This window comes from Maniola jurtina, chromosome 1 (genome assembly GCF_905333055.1).
Source record: "Maniola jurtina chromosome 1, ilManJurt1.1, whole genome shotgun sequence".
Lineage (NCBI taxonomy): Eukaryota > Metazoa > Arthropoda > Insecta > Lepidoptera > Nymphalidae > Maniola > Maniola jurtina.
Window position 1 is genome coordinate 6,275,838 of NC_060029.1, and position 20,949 is coordinate 6,296,786.

The 20,949-nt window shown below is 35.9% G+C and overlaps 1 protein-coding gene across 1 annotated transcript in view; it reads left to right on the plus strand.

Annotated features, from left to right (window-relative positions):
• LOC123868515 overlaps positions 1-20,949 on the plus strand; it is a 191,624-nt gene that overhangs the window by 25,163 nt on the left and 145,512 nt on the right. The gene's annotated exons all lie outside the window — the stretch shown is intronic.

Consider the following 20,949-nt stretch of genomic DNA (forward strand, 5'->3'; position numbering starts at 1 on the left):
GTTTCAACAACGATTATTCCGCTTTTAATTCTGATATTTTCTCGGTAGGTAAATAGTAAATGTTAACAAATTATACAGAAATATAAATACCTACTTATTATTTTTATATATTTAAATAATAAGTTAAACAATGTTACCTCTCAATAATTTAACGCAAATATTCAAGAAGGCACAATGATGTCAGCAGAGGCGGGGCGTTTATCAAAAGCTTTGTAAGGAATTTTCGTGATTGACAAATTACCAGTCATCGGCTTGATGAATAACATCGCATCAGCAATGATTAATCCCGCCTCCGGACATGCTTTTTAGGGTTCCGTATTCGAAGAGTGCGAACGGGATCTTATTACTAAGCCTCCGCTGTTCGTCCGTCCGTCTGTCTGTCAGCGGACTGTATCTCTTGAACCGTTATAGGTAGAGAGTTGAATTTTCACAGAATCTGTATTTTTATCGCCGCTGTAATAACAAATAAAAAAAAATTAAAGCCATGAAAGTTAAAAAGTTAGTTAGAAAGTTCGTGTACGATGATCCACGGAACCCTCCGTGTGTGAGTCAGACTCGCACTTGCCCGATTTTTTTCTACTTAATACACGCTTTGTGTTTTGGACTTTTCATCGCATAGTAAAATGTTTTTATGTGCCGGATTTTTAATGAAGCACCTGATTAAAGGATACGTGATGACAACGTGGTCAGAAAAGGCGAGGCGTTTATTAAAAGCTTTGTGAGGAAGTTTGCGGTGATTGACAAAGTGCCGCTTATCCGTTTGATGGGTACCATCAGGGCTGATTAAGCTTTTTTTGACTGCGCTTAGCCATTGGTAAATTCATTAGATTGGATGGTTCCAACTTTCAGCGCGGGCTGCGAACAAAATAAAGGAATGGTAAATATTGTAGACACAGAAAATTGTTTTCGGCTAGCCTTTTGAGCGGAAGCCGGAAAATCGAAACAAGCTAGTCTGCGGTTAAGCGTGGAAATCGATTTTAAGGCTAAAAGTGCCAATTTTTTGAAGGGAAATATAAAAAGTGAAATTTTTGTTGGGTTGACTGAATTTTTCAAATAAAAAACAGGAGTTATAATATTAAAACGAATACGTATTGGTTTGCAGTGGAACTAAAACATCTCAGCGAGCAATTTAGCAGAACAGCTTTACATGTTCGTTCAATTTTAAGATTGATAAAATTTAATAAAACTCTCAATGTTTATTTCATAAATAACTTTTTGATCCGAAAATACTGCTAAAATGACTAAAAATACTGATAAAATAGTGATTCGTCCCGAACTGTAACCTCGCGGTAGCCCATAATACGCATAAGTTAGTTTTAACTATATTATATTGTAATAACTTTTAACAGTAAACATTAAGCTTAGCCTGAGTTTAATCCATATCCATATTAATATATCAAAAATTGCTAACTTTTTATGGCCCATCTGTTTAACCGATTTGGCAAATTTAGTACAGATATATCTTGCATCTCGGGGACAAATATATTTTACTTTTTATCCCGGAAAATCAAATAGATCCCACGGAATTTAAAAATCCTAAATCTATGTGGACTTTCCGAGCATCAGCTATTACAGAGATAACTAATGATAACTTGCATGCCGAAGATAGGTATTTACTTAAATAAACTAGGAACGTATATTATATCCTATGTATGTGTATGTATGAGTATGTGTTTCCTACCAATTACAATCCGGGTATCTTTAAAACAAGAGTGAATAGGCACCTTATAGGTAAAGGCGTTCCATCTTAGACCACATCATCACTTTCCATCAGGTGTGATAGTGGTCAAGCGCTTGCCTATAGTGAATAAAAAAAATTGTGATATGGATAATTTTTATCCCGGAAAATCAAACAGTTTCCACGGGATCTTTAAGAAGAACAGTAATTTTTAATTCACGGGCGTCATCTAGTAGGTAAAGCATATATATTTCACTATATTAGAAGGAGAAAGTAAATAGCTACCTGAAGTATCTAAAATGTATATAATAATATTGTAACTGTTTCAGTTGGAGAGTCACGTCTTCGAGAAGAGTACCTAAAATGAATTACGTAGACAGTGTGCCGAGTGGGAGATCCACAAAATTATTCGAATGACTTCACTACTGCGTTAACCGAGCTAACTTCAAACGCATCGAGAATCGCGAGTCAGCGAGTGTGAGATACCACCGAAGCTAACCAGCCCATACGCGTGTACTCACCGTGAATGGCGTTTATTATTTTCGTAATGTTGGCGTCGTGATATAAACCAACCAAATTTAGAATGAAATTTCTATGAAGTGATTGTATGGAAGCAGCTGTCTATCAAAATTTAACTGGTTATATCTACTGTCTATGTTTATGTTTTGAAATCATCGTCTTTGTAGGTAGGTATAGTATGTACGTCATCATTATGTATTAAAAATGAGTCAAGTGTGAGTTGGACTCGCACTCTAAGGGTTTCGTAGCATCGTACAAGATATTTTAATAATTTTACGTGGAAGACTGTAAGTTAATGACAACAGCGCCATCTATATATGATTTAGAAAACTGATTATGTTTATGAACACATATTCTTTTAGAGCCTAGAAAAGTAAATTAAAAATAGTTTTGACTAAAATACCGCCCTGCCATAATTTTTAAATCGTAGTCCTTTAAATTAAACTTGAAAAATGCAAATAAATGTCTTTAAAATTATCTCCTCCCTCCACTTTCACTGTAAAAATCTATGCGACAACTTAACTATCGCGTTAGCGTCGTGTTTACTCGATTTACTTCGCGAATTGTCAAAATTTGATACTCGCACTCTCATAGTTCTTGGATCAACCAATCACGTGCGCTCACGTTGTCACTTTCGCATGCGAGTCGGTAAACAGTAGTCGGTCCCGAGGACGTAAAAAACTCGCACTCACAAATTATGTTTCCCCTACTTGTCACTAGATGGCGGTGTTTCAATTCCATACAAAACGTAGTTAACTTTTACGCGATCGAGTAGGTTAAAAAACTCCGACTAGGCACACAGAATTCCTTATGCGAGAGTTTCGGCCATTAGTAACATCAATTTAATTTGTAACGACTTATGACGAACACAATGCAATGTTTGAAATCTAAAGACATGTGTTAGATGCATCTCGAGGCTGTTTATTATTCTGCTATTATTACATAGACGTATTACAGCCGTTTGACTGGTGTTGTGTGAACCGGAACGAGTCGGCTGTCCGGCTTGTTTCATTGTGGGTATTATTGTTTCTAGTACCTATGCGGTTAATATATTGCAAATTTATTTCTTTATTTCAAGTTGGTTTTAAAATCATTTCTATTATTTACTACTATCTACCTAATTTTTTAGGGTTCCGTACCTCAAAAGGAATAACGGAAGCCATATAGGATCACTTTGTTGTCTGTCTATCTGTGCGTCCGTCCGTCCGTCCGTCCAAAATGTCCGAAAAATACCCGAGTACGAAACCCTCGGTGCGTGAGTCTGACTTGCACTTGGCCGGTTTTTCAAATTCCTGCAATAAAGATTATCTTAATAATAATTATTATTAATAATAATGAAAGTGAGTTCATGATAGTTCTGTCGCGTCTGTTTGGGCACAAACCTATTGATAGTTCTCGGACCATGAAATGGTAGGTACAGTAGAAGGTACGGACCACACGAGTAGATTGTGCAGCATTTCCTTATACATTAGATGATTAGACAAAGTGATAAGTGCCACTTAAATTGATTTGGCAACCATATTTTGCTCTTGTCAAAAAGTGACAGCATTACATTTAACAATGCTTTTTGCACAATAATTGTTTTCCTTCTTGTTTTTGTTTTGAAATAATATGTACTGTTTTTTGTAAACTAAATCCCTAAGGGGCCTAAACCTCTGATCAGAAAATATCTACGTCGAACTATTAATTAACATGCATAATAATTGAATCATGTAGTATGGATAAATAATAGCTATGTAACTTGATATAGGTACACAACTACGTAGTAGACGTTTGACCATGTTAGAAAACAATGCACCTTAACACACTTAAAATAAAGCTCATTTTACCTGCTACATAACAAGACCGCGATATTGATACTTGGCAGTATTTTCCCTTGAGACATGAGCTAATTTGAAGCGAGATATGAAATGGTATGAAATTGCATATACGTAAGGGCAAGGGCCCGCTGAGAGAATAATAAAAGGAGCTTGTTGTAGCGGCGGAGGTCACGTTCTCACCACTTGTGTGGCTCGAAGGCACTCGGAGCCCGACTGACTCCTGCAGTAAAATTAAGTATAGCTATCAATAATCCTGTCGTATTTGATTTCAGTTTTGATATGACAAGACTATTTTTTGAATAATAGCGGGCAAACTAGCAAGGATATTGTTTGAACGGAAGCAAAACTATTTCTAGGTACAAGTTAACACTTAACAAATTAACGCTGTCATCGAAACAAGTTTAAAAATTTAAGTGGAGATTAAATTAATCCACCAATAAACTTATTTACTTACCTAATAACAAGACTCCATAGGATTTTCGTGATTAAATTGGTTTAATCTCCACTTTTGAATTTGTTCCGAAAAACACATACTTAAACATAGTACAATTTAGTTCATACTCGAATACGTAGAAAGTTAAGCAACTTTTGAAGCGAGATATAACTTTCCAGGTTAACGTTAACTGTGCGGAGTTAACGGGACAGGAAAACGATGGAAAAAACTGGGCTATAATCATTTTAACGTACCCACTATGTTCTTACGGCAGTATGTCAACTTGTGGTTCTTGAAGATGCACCAGTAATTTATCTCCGTACGTAGATCACCGTTCGATTGTTTATTGCCTCCTCCGCCGGATGCTCCTATCCGTTCTATTTCGATTCCATTGTTAATTATATCTTTAGCACGGCACTGGCTGTATGTAGATGAAATGTGTTTTCTATTTGATCTTGATCTCTATAATTACCCACTTCGTTTGTTATCAACTACTAATGTATTAAACATGGAACGTAAAACGTTATTCTAATTAAAACATAAGTAAGTATATACCTAATATTAATAGATTTCATCCGAGAGGATTTAGGTTTTTAAAAAATTCTGTGAGAACTCTTTGATTGCCCAGAATAAAACTAGCTTATATCCACCTCCGGGATGCAGTCTATCTCAAAAAACGTTGGGCCGTGAAAAGGTAGACATGCAGACACACTTTAACATAAATAATGTTAATTGTGTGGAAGTATGGATTAATGCCAAAAAGTCTGTCCGTCTGTTGAGCTAAGAGTATGTCGATTACCTTGGTTATCCTTATTACGGATCTTGTCTCTCTGAGAGACAACCAACATAGCCCGCTTCACAGTAGTACGTTGACTTTGAACTTGTGGACAAGGCTAACTATGTTCACTGTTCACGTATCAGAGCCAACGTAAGTTCTACGTGGACGTGACCTATCGTTAGTATAATATCCTTAAAAAATATAATAACTAATAAAACTTAAAGCTAGCCTTATCTAATTACTATACAAATCATGCCCGCGTGATTGTAATATTTTCAATAAAAAAAAAAAAAAAATAACTGATAAATTAATAATATCTAAATGATATTAATTCTCTTAGCGAGTAGAAAGCGTTTGTTTTCACTCTCAGATTTACATTTTCAAATAGGATTAGCGGTGTCTGGTGTCGTACGAAGCTTTCTAATGAAATCCTTACCAGTCGCCCGACATTCAGCCGTGACCTCGCATTGATATTCGCCGACATATTTCGACACAATGGGACCTAACAATTTAATATTTTAAAAGGTTTTCAGTCACAACTGTTAGAAAAAAGGGTGTAATGTTTTCAAGGTGTTCTTTATTCCACCATAACTTCTAAATGCTTGAACAGACTTGAACATAATAATATAGGGTATCGTTAGAATCCTTAGTCATCATCTTGAGTGACACTGGCTATAATATTTTTGAAAAAATTCAATCAAAATTCAAAATCCCGGGGAAGGTTACTTTTGTCCCGAAAAATCAAATCAATTAAAATGATCAATCATCAAAAAAGTAATCTAAAATACATACGCCAACTTTGATTCTTATTAGATACACGTCAAGACTCTACCACCGCGTTCGGTTCCGCAATTTAACATGACTGTATTAAAAATTTCCACCGACAGTAGGTAAAATGTATTTAAAAAAGTTTCTTTCTAAAATTAAATAGTTTAGAAGGGTGTCGTTACTACGAGCGCGAGAGTATCGAGTGAACGGTCTGAGCCGTTCCATTTCGATTATCGGCACGTCTCGCAGTGTATCGAAAGCTGTTGCACTTTCTAGCACGACTGCCCTACAATAAAACATAATAAACGAAACTTTCAACATCTATTAAGCTATTGCCGTGAGCTTTATATTGGTAGCGTTTAATTGTTAAGGCTAGTCTCCACTAAATATACCTACTCGTACAGTTATTTCAGTTAATGAAGAGCTTTAGATGACATAGGCGATGTTTACTTAACTGACAAACCAATCACGCGGTTGCAACTATGTTTCGCGTCTCTCTTCATAAGTCGTACCACTAAAATAGATAGATCGATTAATCACCCACTACGTAGGATTAAGGTTGTAGCTTTTATTTTCACCATCACCAACTGTTGTCGTAGTGAAAGCGTTCGTTGTAGTGAAAATTGCGAAGCCATAGCTGTGCCATGCAACCAGTCGCACATAGATATAAAAATTCATTTTATTGAAGTACGCCTTCTATATTTTCTGAAATCCTCCTTTTTTGTGAAGTAGCGATCCCTTTCCATTTTTTCATTAGGCAATTCTACGAACGTCCCGGCCGCTGTCGTCGCACTTTGTGTGTCCAAGCCTTTATAGAACGGCACTCACGGCACGCTACCATTAGAGTCGACAGTATCTAATTTTATAAATATTCCCAGGAAACGGTGACATGCCACGTCGCTTTCTTCGTTCTTAAAATGGAAAGAGTTACCAACACTGTTTGTAGATCCGTCGTTGACAACATCGGGATATCTTTATCTTCAAAGCAAATACGCGAGCGCATTGAACTCTAACGTGAGAAATCTGTAACAATGATAGTTACATGAGAATTCAAATAGCTCTAATTGGATCACGATTCACCTTCCCATTATGTACTTATGTGTTTTTATCGTGAATGATTTATTTATCAGGTCAGGTTATGAATCTCGCGAAGTGTACTCGAAAGCTGCAACATGTGCATGCATGCCGCATGCTACGCAGTCATGCGGCTCGAGTGCCGGCAGCGGGAGGTCATAACCTCCCTCCCACCACCTACGTAATTATAAACCGTGCACCCTCCTGCACGTTACTCGTCAATTTACCATTATCTGATATTATGCAGTTTTTGCTTCTAACTCGCATGAGAACACTTACGCTTTCCCTTGATGTAATTAATTATTACTGATGTTATTCAACATGTGGTGCTTAGGGCCAAAGTACACACGATACTTTAGTATCGGCGATTTGGCGACTGCATCTATGCTGTGTGATATTTTGGCGAATAGCCGCGACCGATTGCGGAATGGAAATCGCGCAGTTTTTATGTTGCTGCTGCGACTGACGTTCGAATGTGTGCAGAGTGAAAAGTGCATATTGTTATTCAAGAGGCGGATATCGAGTAACTCCTGAAAAGCCGGTAATTGATTGGCAGCTCCTCAGATGCTGAAGATGCTCATAGACGGCGGTAATTAACCTACTTAACATCCAGGTGACCCGGCTGCTATTTATTTAATAAGCTCAATAATTAAAATAATTAAAAACACAACTGCCCTGCCATTCTTACATTATGTAAGAATGCCAATTATACTTCCCATATACATAATTATAAATCCCAATCTGTTAAGACAGAAGTTATGGTGGAAGCATACATGCGCCCCGAAACATTACTCTCCTTTTTTCTTACAGTTGTGTAAAAACAACGTTCTGATCCGATACGATGAATTAATATTCTAAGAAAGTTAAGTCACAACTCGCAGCTTCTTGCCGTTGCTAAAAGTATCGTGTGTGCTATTGTGTATGTGCCCTTACTAAATGCTCCACGTGGACAGTTTTCCGGTGCAGCTTGCAGCGATCACGCTGTTCCCAAGGCGAATGTGACCACGATTTTGACATTTATAGTTCAATATTGATTGCGTAATCTATGCTGGAAATGTCGAGCTCTTGCGAGTGTTGCAGCAATATCTATTGTTATTGGTGATTCATATGAAAAAGTGTTGCGAACAAAAACTGTAAGTTTAAGAAAAACGTCAAATAGGACGATGACCTACGATAGATTATAGAAATAAACTATGTATTATTATTATTGAGCGTGTTCAATTACGATACATCTAGAGACTGGGCTCAAACTCTGTTGGTAGAACCACATTCCTATTCCTTACTTTCTTAATTTCATTCTTCAGTTTAAGACAGTGTATATTCCTTATTTGCGGTTTGGTAGTGGTCGTACAAGACTTTATATAAAGCTCCTAGAACGTATAATACATAGTACGTTGTTATTTGCTCTACATAACCCACCATGACAAATAATTTGAAGGAAAGTCGTAGTCAATGAGTATACAAATAACTTTCCTATTCCCTTACGATTTTATCAAAAATGTTTGCCGTAACAACAAACAATGCCGTAGAGACGTCAAAAAGTTATATTTTAACGGTCAAACTACTGAGTTTTATGTGCCATTGTGGATGCATGTATATCCCAGAACGGTTTTCGCTTTGCAGATTTTTATTTCGTATTGCATGTAACAATGTGAACACAATAATCGTAAAAGGGGCCCCTTGTCGAAGCGCGCAAACTGTCCGCACCGCGGCGATAAAGGAAAATGCATTACTTCCCCTCCGGCCTCCGAGCATGAGGAGGGATTTTAGGATTTTTTCTTTAAGAGCCTTTGAAACGGCCTCCCAGGTCATTAATGCTCTTCCCCAGGAGTACCCAAATTTTAAAAGTCCACTTCCTTTTTTGCTTTACTTAAAGTTGGTAAGTCATATTCTACAACAAAAATGTGAATTGTTACAAATTATATTTATTCCTTATCGCGGCAGTTCGTGGGATTTTTATTGCTACCGGCAGTTGTTTATATTTTATATTCAGATATTTTTCTTTTTTTATGAGGTGGTTGTCATTTATTTACACTGCATGAATATCTTGTATGAGTTGTAGATAAACACGTGTGAATATTCAATTATTTACGTACTCTTGTACACCAGGTATGAGCTGAAACATCTAAAGTTTAATCTTGTTCTCTTACGCTTATGATTGTAGAACTAACTATTATTTTATTTATTTATAAATCTTTATTACAAACACATTATATACAGGAAAACAATAGAAGATACAGAAGAAACTATACAATAGGGTGCAAGGAAGATCTTATTGTATTGCTATCTTATTACTTTATTAGATATGGTGTACACTGTACAGTAAAGAATATTTTAAGTACTTTACTTTAGTTTGCACTAATTGTAGACTTCAATACTCTTCATCTAGCAGAGGTGCTACAAATATTACGATAACTGAATTAAAAAAATTAAATGTATGCTATATTTGACCGTGTTTTAAAACGTAAAAGTAAACATAGTTGCAGGAATCCACATGTATTTCAATTCGATATGAAGCAAGGATTACAATGCAACAATAAACGTGACGTGATTTAATCACTGGTATGTTACGGTTAACACTACCTAGCAGGTATCTACATACATTCCTTTCGTAATATTTTGACGTTCTAATGAAAAAGTGTTAGCAACTTAGCACGCTGGAAGTATGTACACACATTCTTATATAATTCCATGCATGCATTTCAGAAATGTAATAGTTTACCAACGTGTATCTACCTACGGATTTTTAAACAGTTATGTCCATATCTACGTGTTTATTTTCTAAAATTTTGTTACAGTAAAATAAAATAGTAGGATACAATTTATATACATAAACTAAAAGACCTTTACTTCAAAGCAAATGCGCGTGCAGCAAATCTTTGCTTTTCATCAAGCATTTCATGCTGCCATCAATTTTCGCCAATCTGAAGCATAAAAACTTTTAAGTAGGTACTCCTAACTTCAACTACATTGTTGAATGCAATTTGACAAGATACGACTAGTTTTTATCCGTGACTCTGCTTTCAAAATAAAATAACCTAATTTATTTTCGAATATCTTTTTTGTATTTAAAACCTCTGGATCTGGTCTTATTTTTAAACTGGTTATTTCTCGATCGATACGAAAGCAAAAGCATTTTAAGATAACTGTTCATATTATGTTCATTGCCACTGACCATTTATGTCATACGTGACCTACAAGCTAAAGACATGTGCTATTACTTTGCTGAATACGTGCCCACTATAAAAAGACGGAGACTGTAGTAACTTTTACAACTAAACATTTCTTAATACGAGTATGTCTGTCACATTTAGAAGTTTTTAACCCCCGACCCAAAAAGAGGGGTGTTATAAGTTTGACGTGTGTATCTGTGTATCTATCTGTCGCATCGTAGCTCCTAAACTAATGAACCGATTTTAATTTAGTTTTTTTTGTTTGAAAGGTGGCTTGATCGAGAGCGTTCTTAGCTATAATCGAAAATCAGTTCAGCCGTTTGAAAGTTATTATCAGCTCTATTGTAGTTACTGTGATCTTCACTTGTCGGGGGTGTTATAAATTTTAAATTTACACTTGTCACACTAATATTATAAAGGCGAAAGTTTGTATGTGTGTGTGTGTGTGTGTGTGTGTATGTTTGTTACTCCTTCACGCAAAAACTACTGGATGGATTTGGCTGAAATTTAGAATGCAGATAGATAATATCCTGGATTAGCACATAGGCTACTTTTTATCCCGGAAAATCAAAGAGTTCCCACGGGATTTCAAAAAACCTAAATCCACGCGGGCGAAGTCGCGGGCATCGGCTAGTTAGAAAATAAGAACACACGTGATACATTAATAAGGTTGCCTATTCACCCGATTTTATAAATATTCTATGGAATACACAGTCTTAAGAGTCTTGATGACTTGTTTAGTCTAAAGAATCTGCCTAAACTTTTACAACTGCTTTAGAATCATCAAAAGAATTTTCAATACGAGTAGGTTCAGAATGCTATTCTTACCGAGAAGGATCAGCAAGAAATTCGGTGGTTGCTCTTTCCAAATGTTTAATTTACAGTTATATTATTGTACTAGCTGATACCCGCGACTTCGTTCGCGTGGATGTAGGTTTTTTAAAATTCCCGTGGGAACTCTTTAATTTTCCGGGATAAAAAGTAGCCTATGTGCTAATCCAGGGTATAATCTATCTCCATTCTAAATTTCAGCCCAATCCGTCCAGTAGTTTTTGCGTGAAGGAGTAACAAACATACACACACACACACACACACACACACACACATACAAACTTTCGCCTTTATAATATTAGTGTGATAGCCAATTGCAGCCCCACGAATTGCTGAAGAGAGTTAAATCAACGTTATGTAAGTACAGGTAATAGTTATTATTTCATTTATTATTTATCAGACAGCTTTTTTCATCGCGATAGGCGTATTGTTTCATAATTTTTGTACGAACATTTGGCATGCTTACTGGCTATGCTCTAGGGAAATACCTAAACTAATGAAAAGAGTGCTAAATATGCTAATAGCATTTTGCCCGGAACAATTTTGTAACACGCGATTTTATATTTTAGGGCTTACAATACAATCAAAGAGGGGTCTCTCCGTCACTCGCTTCATACGAACGTAGTTCCAATTTCATTTGAATATTAAGCAACCAAATATTCTAGAAACTAATATCTATGTCTGTGGTTTTCCAGATTTCTGTTAAAATATTTGGTTTCAAAGTTACGCGGTCTTAAAAATTTACATACAAATCTTTGAGCCCCTGTAATTTAAAAAATAAATATTTTTAGAAAAATCTAAAACACTATATATACACTATGATAATGTAGATAAATATGTATTTAAAAACGTTCATGTAAAAAGTTTTCGTGAAAAACAAACATATTATAATTTGATAGAAAAGCTACACGTAACTAATGTATGTATGAAGGCAGGTTTCCCAGACCATTCCTTTACTAGCGATATCTTAGTTGAGGAGGAAGACGGGAACGTGACACGGATGTAAAATGAGGATAATCAGGAACTACGGGCCCCTCCCTCGCCTCCGGTTCACACCTCATGCTATTCATATTTGATGCCTTCAAGTCCGCACATTGTCGGTTTCCTTGTACCCATACCGCTAAGGAACCTTAATTTCTACTTAGTACCTAACACCATTTTCATGTTTTCATTATACGTAAAGTAACGGCATACATTGAAGAAGAAGAGATATAGTCGATGATCTCGATCTTACAATTTAGCCATTGTAAGATTATAGAAATTGTAATTCAAAACTATGGAACAAAAGAAAAATAAAACTGACTTCAAAAACGACAAACACTAAAAAGTAAAAAATAACTTTTGTTTAGCTACACGTGTAATGCACCTAGGTATGAAGTCGAGCGAGCATATTAAAACAAAATTAGAAATCCAAGAGTGAAGCTCGCCCGACTTCATACCTAGGTGCATTACACGTGTAGCTAAACAAAAGTTATTTTTTACTTTTTAGTGTTTGTCGTTTTTGAAGTCGGTTTTATTTTTCTTTTGAAACTTTTTTATTTCACAATTTTTAGTGGCCCTACTGTACTATAATATGCTGTGCCCAGTTAAAACCCTACTGTTTACTATGCTATTACACTGATCGCGAGCAATTTGCTCCTATCCATTGAGGAGTTCTGTTCTCCATCTCCGAAGATATTCATCAGATCTTCACCAAATTTATATGGGACCACCTGCACAGTATACCCTTTCAAACAAAAAAAAATTTTCCAAATCGGTCCAGGGGTCTTTGAGTAATCGGGGAACATACATAAAAAAAAAAAAAAAAGATCCCGACGAATTGAGAACCTCCTCCTTTTTTGGAAGTCGGTTAAAAATGCTCGTCTATAGCATGGAAATTATTATTGACTAGCGACCCGCCCCGGCTTCGCACGGGTGGGCATTTATTTTTTCTATTTTCCGGGATAAAATATAGCCTATACGGATTCGGAAGAATCCCTCTAAGTAATGGTAAAAGAAATTTTGAAATCGGTCTAGTAGTTTTTGAGCCTATTCAATACAAACATACAAAAATACAAAAATACAAAGGTTTCCTCTTTATAATATTAGTATAGATAATGGCTAAGTAGTTGATAGCCACTCGGCCCCGTAGGCTCGCTTCATTCAGGATCTACATAGTGGTAGGTCACCCAAGACTGCGTAGAGTCAGGTTGCTCCGGTTTCTTTCTGGACCACATTCAAATTAATATGCAAGTTATTTATGAATTTAATGATAATTTATTTCAGCAAAGAGTTCTGCCCGGAATTTCAGTCAAAACTACTTTTGATCAACGTCGTTCATCAAAACTACTGAAGACTGATTTTTTTTAAGTTACCTGTATATAGTTTTGACCGTAACATAATATACAACAATTACTTTCTATATCGATGCTTAAAATACCTAATTAAGATTTGACGATTGAAAATCAGTCCTCAATTAAAAAAACTTATATAAATACCTGCCTATATCAAAGAAGAGCCTGGCTTTGTGCCTTAATCTTTTTTAGAGGTCTTTGCATATAAATATACAATCCTTGTGAAATGCCGATAGCGCAATTTAAGGTCTAAACTCGGAGTAAGTACCGAATTCAAGTTTATTTTGCTATAAAAACTGGTTTGTGAAGGATGCTATAAAAATGAATGCCATAAAAAGTGTATCACTATTTCCAGGTAACAATTTTTCATTGTAATATTTTAAAATGCAATTATTTAGCGAATGCTTGTAAATATGTATACAGTTGTGTAAATTATGCTTAGATTTTGTAGCAAAGAGAAATTATAAGTGTGTATTAAAGGTAATAGAAAGTTGAAGTCCAAGTTAGACTCATTTACTTCCTGTGTAATTTTTTTGTATACTACTTACCTAGAAGGAAGCCATTTATAATTCGAATCACTTTATAATCTGTTATAGATGTAATAACGAAGAAAGCGTACCTAAAAGTCTATATACGTAAGAAACATTCACTAGAAAAAAAATCTATTATATAATTCTTATTACACTTTTTAAATGGTGAAGAAATAATAATCGTGGTCTAAACTAAAAATATATACGGTATTTAATTTTCCTGGCGATATAATATTTTTATGTATATCTAGTTCAACATAGTAGTTTGTTCAATAGATAGTAGTGGGTGTATCAAAATAGAATATTTATCAACGTGCCTTGAATGACAGGGTATCGTAGGGCTGTCACTCATACTCAGAGCTTTTTCGTTTTTTTAACGATTAAACTTTTGTGAGTGATATCACTTTCAATACCTGTAATATCAAACCTAAACCACTCCTCGGATTTAGTAAATTTCGATGTCATTTTGATAGGCAGCAGCCCTAGAGGAATAGTATATTCACTGAATAGGTTATTTACCTATTCAGTGGTTATATTAAAGCAATGACGTAAATAATGAAATCAGATATGCTTGCAATATTCTCGTATTTACAGCAAAAACTTTCGGTTCTTGTTTTGTATTTAGATCCCTCACATAATAGGTATGTAACATAATTCCTTAATTAAATAATATAAGGTAGTTTTGCTTCCATAGCTCGGTCAATTAGCGGACTGGAATCTCTTTAGTTGGAGAGGAAAGATATACCTATAATTAGTCATGTTCATCCTGGATACTAAATAATAATATTATGACAGCGAAAGTTTGTCTGTCTGTCTGTTAGCTTTCACGGCCCATCCGTTGAATCGATTTTGACGAAAGGTACAAAGATAGCTTGCAGCCCGAGAAAGGACGTAGACTACTTTTATCCCGAAAAATCGAAGAGTTATTTATCTTAATAAACAACTACTTAAATAATGTCCGCAACTTTGTCCATGTGGATTTAGGTTTTTAAAATTCCCGAGGAATTTTTAAATAAAAAATTCAAAGCACGTCGTCCATTACTCCGTTGTGGCGTGATTGACGGATAAACCAACAAACAAATACACTTTCGCATTTATAATATAAGTAGTGATAAAAAATGGATTAGGTACTTTAGCTATATCTGAAATTGTTCACGGCAAATCCAGTTCAGTAGTTTTATTCGGTAACTTGCTTTTAGTTAATGGGATTTCGTACAATAAGATTAAAAACGGTGCAGGGGAAACAAAACCCAAAGTTACAGAAATATTCTCTTTCGTACACCGTAGCCGGTCGCAAAAGCGATTAACGGCACCCTGAAATTGCGGGTCAATGACCGACCCCGGCACCACCACAACCACGTGTTCTTGGTTCTTGCATTACGCGATATTGTATAATTCATAACACATGAAACTAATGACTGAGGAAACGTTTTGCTTCCGTTGTTGTGGTTATGCGTGTAAGTGGTAATACATACGTAAATATTAAATACTAATTGAGTAACTCCTCTGATTGAGTAGCTGTGAATTAATTACCCAGCAAAAACTACATATGTGCAGAATATAAATTGACCTACTTACGTAAAAGCTCATAAACTTAACTAGAAATATATTAAACCGAGTTTATGAACATTAGGCTGAAGCAATATTGCGGCATGCAGTGTGGAAGCTTGGTGGAAGCGAAGTGACACGACGTGTCTTTTGTAAAATGTTACATTTAACCACGGAGATTGTATCTCTTCTTTATATTTAGTTTGTATAGTGTGAAGGCATTTATATAGGATACAAGACGAAGCCCTAATTACGCTCGTCGATTTGTTATTGTTTTAATGAATTTATTTCTTATAAATATGTTTAATATGTAATGAAGATAAAATTCAATTTCCCGTGGAAGAGATGCGCCTCGTCGCGTCGTCGCTTCGACTCTCCCGCATTGTCCCTTGACCTTTTGGTAACCGACCACATAAACGAAGAGGATTCATATGCCTATGTAATGCATTTGTGCCCATAATATTGTACTAGTGACGAAAAGAACAAAATTAATAAGCAAAACTTTTCAAAACGACGGTGGGGGATTTGCTAATTAGCAATATATTTTTATTATTACGAGTACGACACTCGTGCGGTTACAGGACATTAATTTCGTGGTCGCACTTAATGGGTTTTACGTGGATCTAATTTTAAACCTTCTACTTTTAGATGTAGATTAATTGAAAAGTGTAATTACCTAATGATGGGCTGTTCTTTCTGTTGTTTCACTAATGAAAATCTTAGAATCAGAATGAAACCAAGAAAAATAATGGTTTTTACCTTAATACACGATGTACCTACATGCTGCATGGACAGCATGGAGAGAAAGAAATACTTATTGTATTAGTAATTGTTTTTAGCATAATTATAAATCACTAGATGACTTCTTCCAGCGACTTTGCCTAGGTAATAGGTAAGTCCTTCCCCGGGGCTCAATCTATTTCTGTGCTTTTCGTAAAAACGAATATGCCGTGAACAGAACAGGTCACACTTTCGCATTTGCATTCATATTAATACAAGTACCTATATGCATAGTATGGATATGGATGTATAGAGTGTTGGAAATAATAAAATATATTTCATGAATTTTCATTATATTATAATTTTTTGAGTAGGTAATTTATGAATCATGACAAAATTAATTTATTTTAATTGGTATGCAATATACATTAATCAGCTCATTACTGTTTGATGAATTTCTCTAACCAAAAAAATTATCGCTCCAATTTATTTTTAATCCCTGAGCTATTTCCATAATTAAGCGGCACACATAAAGGAAGACTAGCTGATGCGCGCGATTTCGTTCGTGTGGATTTTTTAAATACTGCGGATCTTTTGATTTCCTGGGATAAAAAGTAGCCTATGTAACTCTCTAGGTCTTTATATATTGTATAGCCATGCAAAAAATCACGTCAATCCGTTGCTCCGTTGTAACATGATTAAACGACAAATTAATAAACCAACAAACAAACACATTCGCATTTGTAACACGGGTAGGTAATCCCTGAGTTCATTACATAATAGTCTAGCTGATGCTTGCGACTTCGTTCGCGTTTATTTATATTTTTAAATCCCGCGAGAACTTTTTGATTTTCCTTTTCCTTTGATCTCATGCAGAAAAATACGTGGATCCGTTGCTCCGCTGCTATGTGATTGGAGGACAAACCAACAAACCAATAAACCCGCATCACACTAATATTATAAAGGCGAAAGTTTGTATGTGTGTGTGTGTGTGTGTATGTTTGTTACTCCTTTACGCAAAAACTACTGGACGGATTTGGCTGAAATTCAGAAAGGAGATAGATAATATCCTGGATTAGCACATAGGCTACTTTTTATCCCGGAAAACCAAAGAGTTCCCACGGGATTTCGATAAACCTAAACCCACGTGGACGAAGTCGCGGGCGTCAGCTAGTACATAATATGGCTAGTGGTCCCTGAGCTATTTCCATAATTAAGCGGCACACATGAAGGAAGATAAGGCAGCCATGTGCTCCGGACAGCGTCTCTTCAAACTATGATTGTTGGCTTCGCGCCAATGGCTAATGAATTATTCATGAATGCTTATGATTAATTTGTTTTTATTGATAACCACAATGAGACCGATATAACAGTTTAATAATGGCATCGTCCGCTTATAGACTTTCGCAGATTTTTACATAAAAGGTTTTGCTTTTATGTCCCAACTATAGACATAATCCTTTTCGACCATACAATGATATATTCATTAGTATCTATGTAAGTATTTCTATATGTAGAAGCGTGACCTATACCCAACGGATAATCTATTATTTTAAAACTACTCATACTATAGTAAAGGAGAAAGATTTGTTTGTTTAAGTGTTTGTTTGTAACTAAAACTTTGAAACAACTGAATTAATTTAAATGATTATTTCATACAAAGAATCAAAAGCTTAATTTGCTATAATCCGCTGAAAAAGGCAAATCAGTATGGTATGCATAACATGCAGCATGCGACATGCACCACCCGCCCTCCATGCAGGAAAAGCCAGCCTCACAGCAAGCCCCAAGTACCACGACGCAACATAACACAAATTCATCAGAACGCACTCGATGCAGGCTTCGCTCCGACACCGGAGCATCTTCGGAGATGTCGACCTTATAATGCACAATATCATCGGTTAAGGCAAGCTGGACGTTGTCTGTCTGTCAGTGTTAAGAATTTTTGAGAAGATGCTACTTAGTATTTTGTGCTACTATCGTGAGTGATACTCATCACACTATCACACTTCACACTATCACATCACACTTCACACTAATATTATAAAGGCGAAAGTTTGTGTGTATGTTTGTGTGTATGTACCTATGTGTTTGTTACTCCTTCACGCAAAAACTACTAGACGGATTTGCCTGAAATTTAAAACGGAGACAGATAACATCCTGTATTAGCACATAGGCTACTTACTTTTTATCCCGGAAAATCAAAGAGTTCCCACGGGACTTCGAAAAACCTAAATCCACGCGAACGAAGTCGCGAGTATCAGCTAGTACATAATATATTTTTAGATGCTTTAAATTATTCGCAGATTACTAAAGCCGGAAACCATATTTCCATTCTATTTTTCTTGAAACAATACGGTTGGGAAAAGGCATTATGCTTTGTTACGCCATTATTCTCACAGCCAGATACATCGGAAGATACAGGAGTTAGACCCATTTATATATGGAAGCGAGGTATAGCCGTGCGCTTTTGAAAAGAATTTTTCCGCTTATCACCCATGACACAATTGTAAAACCCGCCGCAGATGGAATCCTACGAGTAAAGGTATGCTGGATCATTGTTTCATAACAGTATTAAAAAATATCACAAAAATACATGCGTTTAACATAAACTGGAGCCAGTAAAAAATACTTATTCTGAATATGATACGCGATGTGGTAGCTAAAGTTTCATCATAACTATCATCACCGTCAAACGATATTCTCAGTTGGACATAGGTTTCTTGCAGGATCTTGCACTGCGGCTGAATTGTAGCGGCTAGGCTTGGGTACTGGTTTCGTTTGATGTCGTCTTTCCTCGTAGTCGGGAGTCTGCCAACTGTACGACTTAACTATTTTTGAATTTCAAGATTTTCAAGTTATAAGAGGCGTAAATTAATTAGCAGTAATGCTAAAACAACCTATGATTTAGCAAAAATCCTCTTTTGTGAGAGATATATTATATGTTATATGGATTTAAAACTATATAATAAAAATATTGTATATAAATATAGCTACATTTTTATATATTTTTTTTTTCAATAAAATCGTTGTGGATAAAATATGGCTAGTGATATAGAAATATCAAATTAATCTACCGACAGTTCCCATGACGTGGAGGATATCGAATTAGGTCATCTCGTGTAACATGAGGAAGCAAACAGAAACCTTTACGTCACACGCGCATCGGCAGGCCATTCATGATAATTTTATTTGGCTACTTGGCCGTTGACAGATATTGATGTGTTCGACGTACCTCTCAGCCTCCCTTGTAATATTTTGTAGGCTCATATGGACGTAGTCGTAGCTTAATGGGCGGGGTGGTTTATTTATGTGACAGCATCATAAAGACGCTTCCGCGATAATATGATCGGAAATATAAAATACTCATTCGATAGCCGCTTTGAGTCCTTCGAGATCGATAAAATGCTGTGCTGGTCGCTACTACTTTTGGTTTTCTATGACCACTGCCTTTATTCCTTACGATAATGTGCTGGGAGTTGGGACTCATAAAAGAATATGTCTTTCTCTGGGCCCGTCGAGATCAATAAATTGCTCTAAAAATTGTTAGTTACTCAGCTCTGCTACCAACTTAGTACCTTGGTCTGTAGACACATACCTACTTATTTTTAGGTAGCAATTTCATGCCTTTATTTTTTATTCATCAAGACAAGAAAAATTGTGAAAATGTCATTTCATCATCTATATGAATTACAAACGCTGACTATTTTGACCACATAGTATTTAAAAAATCAAGTTTCAAGTCAACCAACACTCGTTGGGGGCTCTTTCTACCCGTTACGGGTTGGAATTTCGTAAAATTCCGCCTTAGCGAGCATTTGTCACCTATAACAAATTCCCATAGAAAATTTCAGATTCGCAGCCCTTGTAGTTTCAGAGATATCGTGATGAGTCAATCAGTCCTTTCTCTTTTATATAATACTAGCTTTTGCTGCAACTTCGTCCGCAAATTTCAAACCCCTATTTCACCCCTTTACAGAGCTCTCTCCGTCACTCGTTTCATACAATCGTAGTTCCAATTTCATTTGAATATTAAGCAACCAAAGTCCGTGAAATTTTGCAGACATATTCTAGAAACTAATATCTGTGTCTGTGGTGTTTTAGATTTTTCTAAAAATATGTAGTTTTAAAATTACAGGGGCTCAAAGATTTGTATGATAACTTTTAAGACCGCGTAATTTTGAAACCGAATATTTTAACAGAAATCTGGAAAACCACAGACACAGATATTAGTTTCTAGAATATGTCTGCAAAATTTCATGGACTTTGGTTGCTTAATATTCAAATGAAATTGGAACTACGATTGTATGAAACGAGTGACGGAGAGAGCCCTCTTTAGGGGTCGAATTTTAAAAAATTCTTAGTGGATTTCTACGTCATAAATAGCTATTACATGCCGAATTTCAGTAGAGCTGTGCGTTGATAGATCAGTCAGTCAATCAGTTTTTACTTTTATATATTTAGATAAGATTGTAACCAATGTCTGTTTATCGGCGAAACATTTATATAGGCACAGTCGGTCCCCTTGTAAAACGTAAAAGTCGTTTAGTCGTAAGCGATCAATGTACTCCGACGAATCGGAGGCACTTGAACACGTGCGCTGCAATGTATGGAGCCATAAGTATTATGCTGTCGCTTACAGACTGGGTACATGTAAATACATTGTACTTACTCAAGACACTTCAGTGGGCGAAAAAGTGAAGGCGGGCTGAGTGCCTATTGTGGTGGAGAGTGCGTGCGATAC